The sequence below is a fragment of the Gracilinanus agilis genome, chromosome 1 (assembly GCF_016433145.1).
Source record: "Gracilinanus agilis isolate LMUSP501 chromosome 1, AgileGrace, whole genome shotgun sequence".
Taxonomy (NCBI): domain Eukaryota; kingdom Metazoa; phylum Chordata; class Mammalia; order Didelphimorphia; family Didelphidae; genus Gracilinanus; species Gracilinanus agilis.
This window is the reverse complement of record NC_058130.1, coordinates 612,161,424-612,174,355: the sequence shown is the minus strand read 5'-3', so window position 1 is coordinate 612,174,355 and position 12,932 is coordinate 612,161,424.

Below are 12,932 nucleotides of genomic sequence, written 5' to 3'. Positions count from 1 at the left end.
GTAATTCACTGGAGATAGTATCCAAGAAGATATTCATCAGTAAAACCTGTGGTCTTAGATGTCTATTTAGTGAACTCTTGCCTACATTATAGAGTATATCAGCATACACATTGATACTCCCTCAAATACCCTAACTTCCTAGCTCCTCAATTTACCAATTTCCTATAATATATTCATCCACTCCACCTCAGCTACATACAGAGGAGCTGGTCATACCTTTGATGGAACAACTATTCTACTTCCATGTTCATGAACTCTGAAATTCTTTAATTGATCACTATCTTTGCCATTCTTTTATCATTTTATTCTGCCTTACTATGCCTAACCTTGTTCTTATCATCACCATAACCTACAATCCCTTTATCCTTAATTTCTTTCCTGGATCCTTGCCCCTGCACTGATCACATTCTCTTCCTTTCCCTCTCTAGATACCTTGGTGAACCAGTTCAACTCTGCACTTCAGTCTCATGTCATAGCACATCTGACTGATCTACTTTGCCAAACACCAGCTTTGGATAACTTCTACCATCCATTGCCTCCTCTTCTATTTATGTGCTGCTGAACTGAGTTAGAGAAAATTGCAAAACAGTAAAGAGATTTTTACAAATTTATGTTACAAAATCTCAACTAGGCATTCCTTGCAAATAAAGCAATACTTTTATAGATCCCTAATTTATTCTCATAATTACCATAGAAACTTTTCCAAACCTTTTTATTCCTCTTTAAACCTCCTATGACACCATTTCCCACATCATCTCAGCTGAAAATCTTGTCTCACACTTTACTGAAAAAAATAAGACCATTCACTAAAAACTTTCTTTCTCCATCTACATGAGATCACATTATCTCCAGTAGGTTTTTGACAATCTCCTCCTGTAATAGGGAAAAATTAGATATTATATAGATATATATTAAGGTGTGGTCACCAGGAATCAATCAGATCTAGATTGATTCCATAATTAAAACAGACCCAAGTCAGGATCGGTTTTATGGTAGTTTATTTACAATTAGGAAGGTTGAAGGTAAAGAGAGAGAGAGAGAAACTCTGGTCCTGACCAGCGGAGGTCCGGACCGAGTGTGAATCAAAAAGATTAATTAAATTGGGCTACTAGCCACAAGGCCTTAGCAATTAGAGAGGCAAAGAAGCCTTCTTGAGGTAGAGACTCTGGAAAACGCCAAGGTAGGTCAAAGGAAGTCAACCTAACTTACCCACATGTCAATTCAGAAGGGAAGCTGCCTGAAGTCTCAGCCGAGATCCTTCTGCATCAAGTTCAAAATGGGACTGCCCAACAGTAAGTTTACCATCATATTTGAAAGATAGAAGCTTTTGTCACTTCCTGGAGGTCCACCTCTAATTCAAGTGGACAAATGGCAGCCTCTACACTGTTTTGGACTGCCCAAAGGGCAGTCCCTTGTTCTTGATTTGTTACTTATTGTCACGTGTGGGTAACTCATCTCCCCTCCCCACTAAGGGAGGTGAGGATTACATCATTATCTCTTGTGGCTAGAGTTTTAACTATGAATGGGGGTGAGCTAATTCGATTTACACACTCCTTTACCCTTGTCTTTCTCTCTGGGGTTTATGAGGAAGGGCAGAATTAAGAGTGAGAGAATACTTATGACTAAAAGTACAACAAACTCCATCAACTAAAGGTCTATTACAAAAGAGATAAAGAAGACAGAATAAAAACTTGTCATCAGAGGAAGGGAAAAGTGAATAGAGACAGCAGAGAGGAGCTATAAGTTGCTTCAACTATAGATCACTATGTTAAGCAAACACTTATTAATTCCTTTGTAATTGTGGGAAGAGGGGGAAGAGGGAGAAAAAAGTGAAAGAGGATAAGATGGAGTGAAATACACAATGAACAAGCATAACAATGAGTATAAATGGGATGAATTCACCCATAGAATGGAAGAAGTACAATAGATTAGAAAGCAGAATTAGTTAATATGTTTACAAGAAAGATACTTAAAGGGGACAACTAGGTGGGGATCAGTGGATTGAAAACCAGGCCTTGAGATGGGAGGTCCTAGGTTCAAATCTGGTCTCAGACACTTCCTAGCTGTGTGACCCTGGGCAAGTCACTTAGCCCTCATTGCCTATCCCTTTTAGCTCTTCTGCCTTAGAATCAAAACATAGTATTGATTCTAAGATGGAAGGTAAGAGTTTAAAAAAAAAAAAAGAAAAGAAAAACAGTTAAAACAAAGATTCCCTGAAGATAAAATAAAGACTTGAAAATTTATTATTCTTCAGATGAACTCACACTTAGGGGTAGAACTCATGTATTTAGAAATGATGACAGGAGAAAGAGACAACAAAAAGAGATGAGCACAAAAATTATATTATGCTTAGTCATCATAGCTAGTGGACCAATATCAATACTTTATATACATATATATTTATCAAATGTTATATCATCTAAATACTTATAAAAATCAATTGAATTATAGGAAAAAATAGACAGTAAAATGATAATAGTGGGGTGCCTCAATTTATTCCTTCTAGACTAGACAAATTTAATACATTTTTAATTAAAAGTTTTTAAAATTCTGAATTTAACAAACACTAAATAAACTGAATGTTTCCATATAATGTAGAGAACAAGGGGGTTGTATATAAAAACCATATGAATCCCTTCGAATCTGTGAATCTCTGTTATGTAGAATTAGTTCAAATATATAAACAAATCATCACATGGTATTCAAAGCTGTCCCACTTGACCATGATTCTTTTTGATCTTCCCTCTGTTTTCTCCTTGTTTATTTTTGGAATCTTATACCTACCTTCTCTCTTCCTCCTATCTCCCCATACCTAACTGAAAAGAATAGAAAAGCAAAAATTCTTGAAACATATATGCATAACCAAGCAAAACAAATATATCTCAGTCTGCATCTTGAATTCATTGCTTCTCTTTTAGTAGGTGGGCAGAAGGCTACATCATCAGTACTCCTGAATCATGGATAGTTATTGCAGTGACCAGAGTTCTACACCGCCTCATTCCTAACATAGAGTGTGATAATTAGATTCAGTCTACACTGCCCATCTTTAGATTTAATCACCAAACGTGAGAGCACCTCCAAATTCTGGGAGGTCCTAACCCACATGTGCTAGAGTGAGTGACGAATCAGAATCAACTGACCGCCCCCTATATGTTCTATGAGAAAGCGTCTATTGTGATTGGACACGCAGGCTAGGGGAAGGCACAGGAAGTGACACATAAGTGACCCCTTTAAAAAGAGGGAGTTGAGTGAGTGAGAGGTCTTCTAGTTTTTCTGGTTCATGGAGGAGTACAGGCTGGAATGCTGAGACCTAGTGAAACTACTTTAAATATCTTCTTTTGAATTCCACATGATGAGTTTAAAGACTGAATCTTCCTGAACTTTTCTTAAGAAACTTCTTTTAATAGACTCTGTGAATGAAGTTTTGCTTCATTCACCTCCAGGCCTCTGGCCCTCTGACTCTTGGCTGAGGGTTAATTAGATCTACCTGGATTAATTAGAGGATTGTAGTAAATTACCTACAGGGTTAGATTCTTATTTCCTTATTTCCTCTCTCTTCTTAATTGTAAATAAACTTCCACGAAAGTAAATTTTGACTTGAGATTATTCTTATTTGAGGGTTGATAATAGTTCAATCTTCTGGTGACCATCTTTTAATATATTGAACCCCCAAACCCTCTTTTTCCCTCTTACAAGAGGATAATCGGAGAGTATATGAGACATTTTAGGTGTGTATGGTCAATTTGAGAATTTATTTTCTTTGACTACATGTATTTGTTACAGTAGTTTTTCCCCCTTTCTCAGTAGTATAGGGAAATTGAGAGGGGAAGATAAGGCAACTAATATTTACATAGCATTTACATATATCATCTCTTTTAATCCTCATTATTTTGCTAAATAAGTGTGTGGTTTAATTTGAGATACTGTATCTTCTTTTAGGCTTTGGTTTGTGTAGCTGTTAAAACCAGTTGATTTCCAGTTGGGGTTGAGCTGAGGCGTATGTAGCAGTTTGGGCCCTGCTTGGGGAAGACTGATTGATAATACTTGGACACAGATTGTACAAAATAAAACCTCTATTTAATAGGTATTAAAGGTTTAGGAAAGGTAAGATACATAAACAACAGGTTGATAATAGGATCCCTAAATCTTAGGGGTCTAAGCTTTTTCCCAATTCCCCTCTGATTCACAAGAATCTGCTTCTTGCTCAGGTTTCCCCGAGCCTAATTTACAAGTCCTTAATCTATCACTAAACCCAAAATCTATACTAAATAATATATGCTAATTAGTATCCTTATACAAATTTTAAAATTCACTGGCTCCTTGTATTTATTCAGCCCACTCCTCCAACTGCCATACTTTCTCGGCTTAGTCAGGCTAGGTCAGGCTTCTGGACCTTGGTAAACCTCAAAAGGCCTGCCTCTACCTTCAGCCACACAGAGGTAGACAAACACAGGTTTCTTTTCTTCTTTCTCTTGATCTTCACCACAACTTATTTCTAGTACTCCAACCTTCTTCCTCCTTCAACTGTCACCCTTGGTTTTCCCATTTTTTCCAAAGTAGATACAGAGAACAGGATCCAACCAGTCTCTCTGAGGAAAGCTTCCTTGGCAGTTGGAAATTCCAACCACTTCAAGTTCCTCAGCATTCCCTGTAAGAACTTTGCCTAAGATTCCCAGCTGGGTCTTAAAATGTTCTGATGCTCTCTGTACTCTGTCCTTAGCTCACTAAACCCCAAATCTATTTAATCCCAATATAAGCAATATAGGTATTTAGTATCACTATTTAAAAGCTGAGAATCTAGTGGCTTAGAGGTACTGGGGACTTGCTCATGGTTATGCAGTTTTTGAGATAGGAATCAAATCCAGGTCTCTCTAGCTTTCAAATCTAGGGGAAAGGGGGTTCTGGGTTAAGATGGTGGCAGAGTAAAGAGCAGCTGCTTAACCTCTCCTAACCAAGGCATATAGGACTCCTCAGGGGGACATAAAAACAAATCCAGATGAACGAAGGGACCCCACAACAGGGCGCAGCATTGAAGGTACGTGGAATCGGGGCATTTCCACGCTATAAAGGGGTGAAACAGCTCTCACTGGAGTGTGAGCTGAGCAACCCCTCCCCCACCGCACACACCACCTACAGTGCCAAAGCCAGTGCACAGGAGTTGAAGCAGGTTTGGGGCACCCATTAAGTCACTGGCAGCTCCAGGGCCTGTTCCTGAGAGCAGCAAGACTTAAGACCCCAAGAGGCTAAAGAACATGTGTGGACTTTGAACACAGTCTGTGAGCACAGGCGTGGGTGAAAGCATTGCTGTATGTGCAGACAAGGATCTTGAGTACAGGCTTGGACCTCTAGTGGGGACCCTGTGCAGACTGGAGCATGGCTGTGGAAGCAGCACCCTAAGACTGTTGAGGGAGCCTTGGGCAGAGCGGCAGGCGGGGGGACCACCAGGAGGCTTGACCCCGAGAACAACGAGACCTGAGACCTTGGGAGCCCAGAGAGTGCAGACAGACCCTGAGTGTGAGGATAAAGCTGAGAAGATGCAGGGCTAAAAATGGCAAGCCAAAATCAGGAACCCCAGAAGAGAAAGATCATCAAGAAGAAATCTGAAAATCAAGCCATTCCAATTGATAAATGGGCAAGAGACATGAATAGGCAATTTTCAGATAAAGAAATTATCTGCTTGAACACATGGGTTGAGGTGGACATGATTGGGAATGTAGACTCAAAACTACCACACCAATGCAACTAACAACAATTTGGAAATAGGTCTTAATCAATGACACATGATAAAACCAGTGGAAATGTGCATCGGCCATGGGTGGGGGCAGTGCGGGGGGTGAAGGGGAAAGTAGGTGCATGAATCATGTAACCATGTTAAAAATGAATATTAATAAATGTTTAAAAAAATCTAGGGGAAAGATGCTTTTAGAGAACAATGTAGTTGTATATGGACCTCATCATCCAACTCATATTTTTAAAAAGACATGTAGAAGGTGGAAACTAGAGCAGATAATTGAGGAAAAAAACTAGAACAGTCCTGTAAGAAGAGTGTTAGGAGTCCAGAATGAACTGAAACAGGTAGTTAAAACAACAGAAAAACAAGGAAATATTTTTTGAAATGCTTAGCTCATTAATCCAATTGGAATTGATTTTAGTACATCATTGTAGAGTATGGTTCTGAGATTTTTTTTTGTTGCCCTACTGCTATCCATATTCCACAATAGTTTATTGAATAATTAATCTTTTCTCAGTGTTTTGTCACCCATTAAAATCTCTCTTAAAATCTACATCTGCTTCCTTACATCCTTGCAATTAAACTGTTTTCTTTAAGCACCAGAATTAAAGATAAATAAAAATAATTTTTATTTAGCGTTATTGTTGTTCTGTTTTGTTTAATTGCTAGTATTGCAATAGCATTGTTTTTCATTTTTTAGTATAAATGTACAATACTTCAGTTACATTATGATTTAGATAAGCTTTTGCGTGTTATCCTGGAGAATAAATCTCCATTTATTCTATTGTTTTTTATAAGAAAATCCATTCCATGTCTCACACCAATTCAAAAATGACTATTGAGCCATAGCCCATCTCTTAATACAGAATATTGGCAATACTGAAATTTATAGAGAACATCCATCTCTCAAAACTTAATGAGATTCCAGTTTGTCTATAGCAGATAGATATTCTTTTCCTTGCCTTACAGATAAGAAACTGATACACAGAGAAATTAATGTCAGAATCATAAAAAGCTGATATGATTCTGAAATAGATAATATTTCTCAGGATATAGGTGGAAACTTTGAATTTTGTAGAATGTCCCTAAAATAGTTAAACATCTAAAACACATATGCAAAGAAAAATATTTGAAGACAAATTTCCTCTCCAAATGTAAAAATATACTGCACAAACAATATATTTGTAATAGGTGGTCCTCTGGAAGTCATATGAGTAGAAGTTAAGGCTGCTAAGGAGTGTACTCTCAAGTTCATACACCACTGTCTTGTAGACACATCTTGCCAGAGTCTGAGGGGAAGGAACAGTTGGGGAGCTGATATCTAGAGGCTGGGCACACATGTTCAAACTTACGGCTCCCATTCTCCATTAGTAAATGACCTAGAGAAGAAATGGCAAAAGATTCTCCTCTGTTTCCTCATTAGTAAATGACCTAGAGAAGGAAATGGCAAAATACTCCAGAATCCTTGCCAAAACCTCCCCGACAACCCAAATGAGGTCATGAAGAGTTGGACATGACTGAACAACTATAGAATTGCCCACTCAGTTCCTGGGGAAAGTTGGCTTAAACTTCAAAACATTTCCCCTCACCAGAGGAAATACTTCTTACCTCTGGGAGTTTTTTCTCCCTTCAAGGAGTTCATACTAAGTTTTCTTCTGAATGTGGCATAGCCAATGTTAGGAAAGCCAAGGTAGGGCCTTGCTGACTTTGCTGGACTAGGTCAAATAAATTGCTATTTAGAGCTGACTCCTCATTAGACTCAACTACTACTTCTATCAGTTGTGGTTGCTGAGAGGACCTCTGAAGGCTCTTTTGACTTTTTCTAGCTTACATAGTCATAACTTGGCCCTTCCTGTCTCTAATACTCATTTACCTAAGATCAGGAAATAATGAACAAACACAAAGAGACAAAATGAACAGTTGGGCCATACATCTATAGCCACATGGTGGTGGGTGAGGAGAAAATGTATCCAAGCTGCTGCTGCTACAACCTTTCTCTTTGACCCAGTGTTCCACAGCAGCTCTTGTTTACATCATCCCCAAGGAAGAGAATTCATCTGTTTGAGCCTTTTGTAGGAACACTCAGTTCTGCCAATTAAATTTTTGTTACCCCCAGTAAGCTGGCAGGAAACAGTTGGAGGGTATTGGTGTGTGCCATGAAGCAGGAGGGAAAGGGCCCCCACAAGTTATTTCTGAAAGCAGGCTCACTAAGCCTACAGGTGGATTGGAAGCAGAGATGGTTGTGCATCTCTGGCCTGTTTGCATTATTATGCTATGAACCAATGAAATCATACCTCAATGATGCCAGTTTATTCCACCTATGGTAATCCTAAACCTCTGATTTAGAATCGTATATTCCAAATCCCTGTTTCCAAGGATGTAATTTCTCCTCTCATTCAGCTTTAAAGAGCGATGTAAGAATTATACTCCATTAGAAGCAGTAGTTTTTTCTCCAGAACATCTGTCAGGTTCTCAAATAACTATCACATTTCCAAAACCTATTGTGAAAATAAACTTTACTATGTACTTACCCATTCCTGTATGTGCATTTTTTTGGGACTTTCTCTGGTTTATCTATAGGAGTCTACTGCCACCTTATGGCAAGAAGCTTTATAGAGCTGCTTTACCATAATATTCAGCAAACTGCTAGGGTTTGAGGTATTGCTTTCTGCAATTCATCAATAAAGGAGCACAAGCTAGCGTCCAAACTAATAAAATTTGGAAAATGAAAATACACTTTGTAACTTATCTTCATGATCTTAGATCAAGAGCTAGAAGGAATCTCAGAGGTTTGTTAGTTTAACCCCCACATTTTACAGATGAGGAAACTGAGGCCTCAGGAAACAAAGTGACTTCTTAAGATCATACAGGTAGCATTATAGGTTGTTTTGACTCCTGATCCTCTGTCTTCAGAGTGAGCACTCATTCCATTGTATAATATTTACTTCTGTCCCTCTGAAGCATTAATAAGGTATAACTACCTATTGTTCGGGGTGGTCAGGGTCACACTAAGACCTCTAGTGTGAGGGCTTGCTGAGCACCCTTTTAAGGGTTGCTTATCCACTGTTGGTGTCCACCTTTCACCCAACTTTTACCTGTGATGCAGTGATCACACCTGGTAAAACCATCTTGACAGATAGGCTAATTGAATATTGAATTTGCTTCTGAGTGTGGCACAGCCAATGTAGGTCCTATCTGTGGGACTGATTCATTGCTGATCTAGGTCATGTATTTAGAGTTGACTTCTCATTAGACTCAGCTACTACTTCTATCAGTTGTGGTTGCTAAGGGGACCTCTGATGACTCCTTTGACTATAACTTGGTCCTTTCTGTCTCTAATACTCATCACCTAAGATCAGGAAAGAATTTACAAACTCGAGAGACAAGAAGAACACCAATGCCATGTATCCATAGCCACATGGTGGTGGGGAAGAAGGAAATGCAGCTAAGCTGCAGAGTCAAGTTGAGAGTAACCAACAGACTTCAAATCCTTTGGTGAGTTGGTAAGGTGTCTACCCTCAAGTGAAGAAGACCTTCCCTAGTAGAATGGGAGGATGAGAATAATTTTTTCCAACAGCCATGAAGGCAGCTGAAATAGGCACTGTGGAGTGCTTTGAGCTTGGTCAAACATCGAAGATGCCAAGGTCATCCACTGAATCCTGAGCCATTACCAGTTGTCCTGACTTTTGTCTTACTACTAGATTTGGATGACTCTTGAAGAGAGAGTAAAGCTGACAACTTTGTGCAACTTTGTCTCACTTTAATCCAATTCATACCCTAGTCAAGACATTGGTCTGTGATGCCATTGGTTCTCTTCAAAAAACAAAGAATGAACATCAACAACAACAAATAAGATATATACAAGCTATGTTGGACATCAGTCACAGAAGGAAGGCACTAGTATTGAGGGGCATTAGGAAAGGTTCCAGGAAGAAGACTGAATTTTATCTGATATTTCAAAGAAGTCTGGGGAATTAAGAGGCAGAGATGAGGAGACAAAGTTCCAGGCAAGGGGAACAGCAAATGAAAATGCCTAGAATTGGGAGATGGAATATCTAGGACAAGGATTAGTAAGGAGCCCATTATCATAGTATTACAGATTATGTGTGAAAGGAGTGTAAGGAGCACTAAATCTAAGGCAGGAAGGGGCCAAAGCATTTTATATTTGATCATGGAAGTAATAGAGAGCCATTGGAGTCCATTGAATGAAGATATATCTGGTGCAGTAGAAGATAGAAAAGAAACATGGGAGAAAAGGTTTGTAATGAAAAGAACATCACAACAGAACCTAAATATGCTTCTCTTAGCCGATAGACCACTTTCTAGCTGTATGGGCTCTTTGAGATCATAATATAAAATGTAGTGAGAAGCAACTGGACATCACTTTGTATCTTATTTTATTTTTTATCACCCTTACCTTCTGTCTTGGTATCCGTTCCAAAACAGAAGAGTGGTAAGAGCTAGCCATTGAGGGTTAAGTGATTTGTCCAGGGTCACACAGCTAGGAAGTATCTGAGGTCAGATTTGAACTCAGAACCTCCTGTCTCCTCCTAGCTGCCCTGGCATTACTTTTTAATAATCAAAACTGATAGAGCTATTCTCACCAAAATGATATCTATGTTATCCTTGACAATGATAAAATACAACTGGAACTTATTAAGTACCTACTATATGCAGAATATGTCCTAGGTACTCTGGCACATAGTCATTTACATAAGATCCAGTCCTGTTCTCAAGGTCTAGTTCTCAAACTCAGTCTGCTAGGGAGAAAGGCACACACACAGATGTCTGCAATATGTCATTCTGCCTGATTAGTGCATCAGAAATGTGCAAACCAAAGTGCTTGTGAAGCCTAAGGGCTTCATTATTGACTGTGCAATCAGAGAAGGCTTCCTGAAAGAGGTCTTTGGGTTGGATTTTAAAGGATAAACAATAATTCAATAGGCAAGGCAAGGCAAAAAAAGGCATTCTAGGGAAATGATAAGCATGAATAAGGACCAAGAATGGTATGTGTTCAGGAGCAGAGAAGTGTATTCTGTAGGAGTTGGAATACAGAGTGCCTTAAGGCAAGTTTTATGTAAAGTGGAAAAAACTTAGATGACATCAGGTTGTGGAGGGTCTTAAATGCCAGGTTGTTGTTCAGTCATTTTTCAGCCTTTTTTTCCATCTTCCTCCTCTTCTCCCTTTCCCTACTCCTGTTCCTCTTCCTCCTTTTCTTCCTCCTCCTCCTTTTCTTTCTCTTCTTCTTTCTCCTTCTCCTTCTTCTCTTTCTCTTCGTCCTCCTTCTCCTCCTTTTCTTCCTCCTTCTTCTCTTTCTCTTCCTCCTCCTTCTCTCTCTCCTACTCTTCCTCCTGCTCCTTCGTCTCCCTCTCCTCCTCTTCCTTCTCCTCCTTCTCCTCCTCCTCCTCCTCCTTGCATTTCTCCTTCTCCACCTCTTCCTCCTCCTCTTCCTTCCTCTCCTCCTTCTCCTCTTCTCCTCTCCTCCTTCTTCTTCTAGGGTATCCATGACATGCAATGTGTTTGAAGTATGGCACTTGCTAAAGATTTCAGCTCCTTAAGCCTTCTTTAAATCTTCAGCACCAAGCACAGTGCCCTATTTTTGATAATCTTGCAATAAATTTTTGAAGGGGTAATGTTAATTATTAGGATTCAAGAACAAGATTGCCTCCAGCAAATTTAACAATAGCCCATACTTGAGAAGCTCTTTGCAGTTTTCAAAATATGCCCCTCATGATAGTCCTGTGAAGTAAATAATACAAGTATTACCTCAGAGAGTCTAAGTTACTTAGCTCATGTTCACCTGGCTCATAAATGGTAGAAATTCAGCTTGACCTTATGTCATTTGATTCACATCTGGTCCTTTTTCTTTTCTTTTCTGTAATACATTTAATTTTTTTTCCAGATTACATGTCAATACAATTTCTTACTATTCTTTTTCTGATATTTTTCAATCCATACTCTCTCTCTCCCTTCTACCCCTCCACCCTTCCTAAGAAAACAGGTAATATGATATGATACATATTTCCATGTTTTTCATGTTGTTAAAGAAGACGTATTACTTATCACTAGAGAAGAATTCATGGAGGTAATAAAGTAAAGAATGGTATGTTTCAATTGCATTTGACTCTCTCTGTTCCTTCTATGGTGGTGGATATACTTTTTTTTTTTTTTTTTGTCACTAGTCTCTTGGAGTTGTCCTGGATCCTTGTCTTGTTGATCATAGTTATTGTACAGCTTTGTTATTATTATGTGCAATGTTGTCCTGATTCTGCTCACTTCACTTTGCATCACTTCATATAAATATTTCCAGGGTTGTTTTTGTGTGTGTGTGTGTGTGTGTGATTGTCTTGTTTGTCATTTCTTATGGCACAATAGTATTCCTTTACAATCGCATACCACAAATTGTTCTGCAATTTCCCAATTGATGAACACCCCTTCAATCTCCAGTTCTTTGTCACCAGAAAAAGAGCTACTCTCAATATTTTTGTTCAGGTAGGTTCTTTTTCCCTATCTTTAATCTCTTTGGGATATAGATGTAATAGTGTTATTACTGGATCAAGGAGCATACATAGTTTTATAGCCCTTGGGCATGTCCAGATTGTTCTCCAGAAAGGCTATATCAGTTCACAGCTCCACCAACAGTGTATTAGTGTCCCAATTTTCCCACATTCCCTCTGGCATTTATCATTTTCCTTTTTTTTTTTTTTAATGTGAACCAGTCTGATGGGTATGAGGTAGTACCTGAGAGTTCATTTAATTTGCATTTCTCTAAATCATACTGATTTGGAGCATTTTTTTCATTTGACTAAAGATAGTTTTAATTTCTCTCTCTGAGAATGGTCTCTTCATAACCTTTGATCTGGTCCTTTTTCTATAGTACTCTTCAATCAGTGTCCATTTCTGTCATAGATTCTCAATCCCCAGCCTCAAATTATCATAATAATCCAATCATGAGGCTTTAGAAAGAAGGAAGCAGAGCTCATCAAATGTTTTTTCCAACAAGTCACTGCCTGACTTTCCTTATGTCCAGCCTGACCTATTTCAGGCAGATGAGCATGTACTAATTCGTCCCTGAAATGCTTGTGGGTTGGGAGATTTTTTTAACCTCTGCACACATAGTAACTAGTGACCTGGAGGCAACTTGATTGGAATGTTGAACGGTTCCCACACAGTAGCCCTGGTGTTCTCAGTCCCAGTCTCA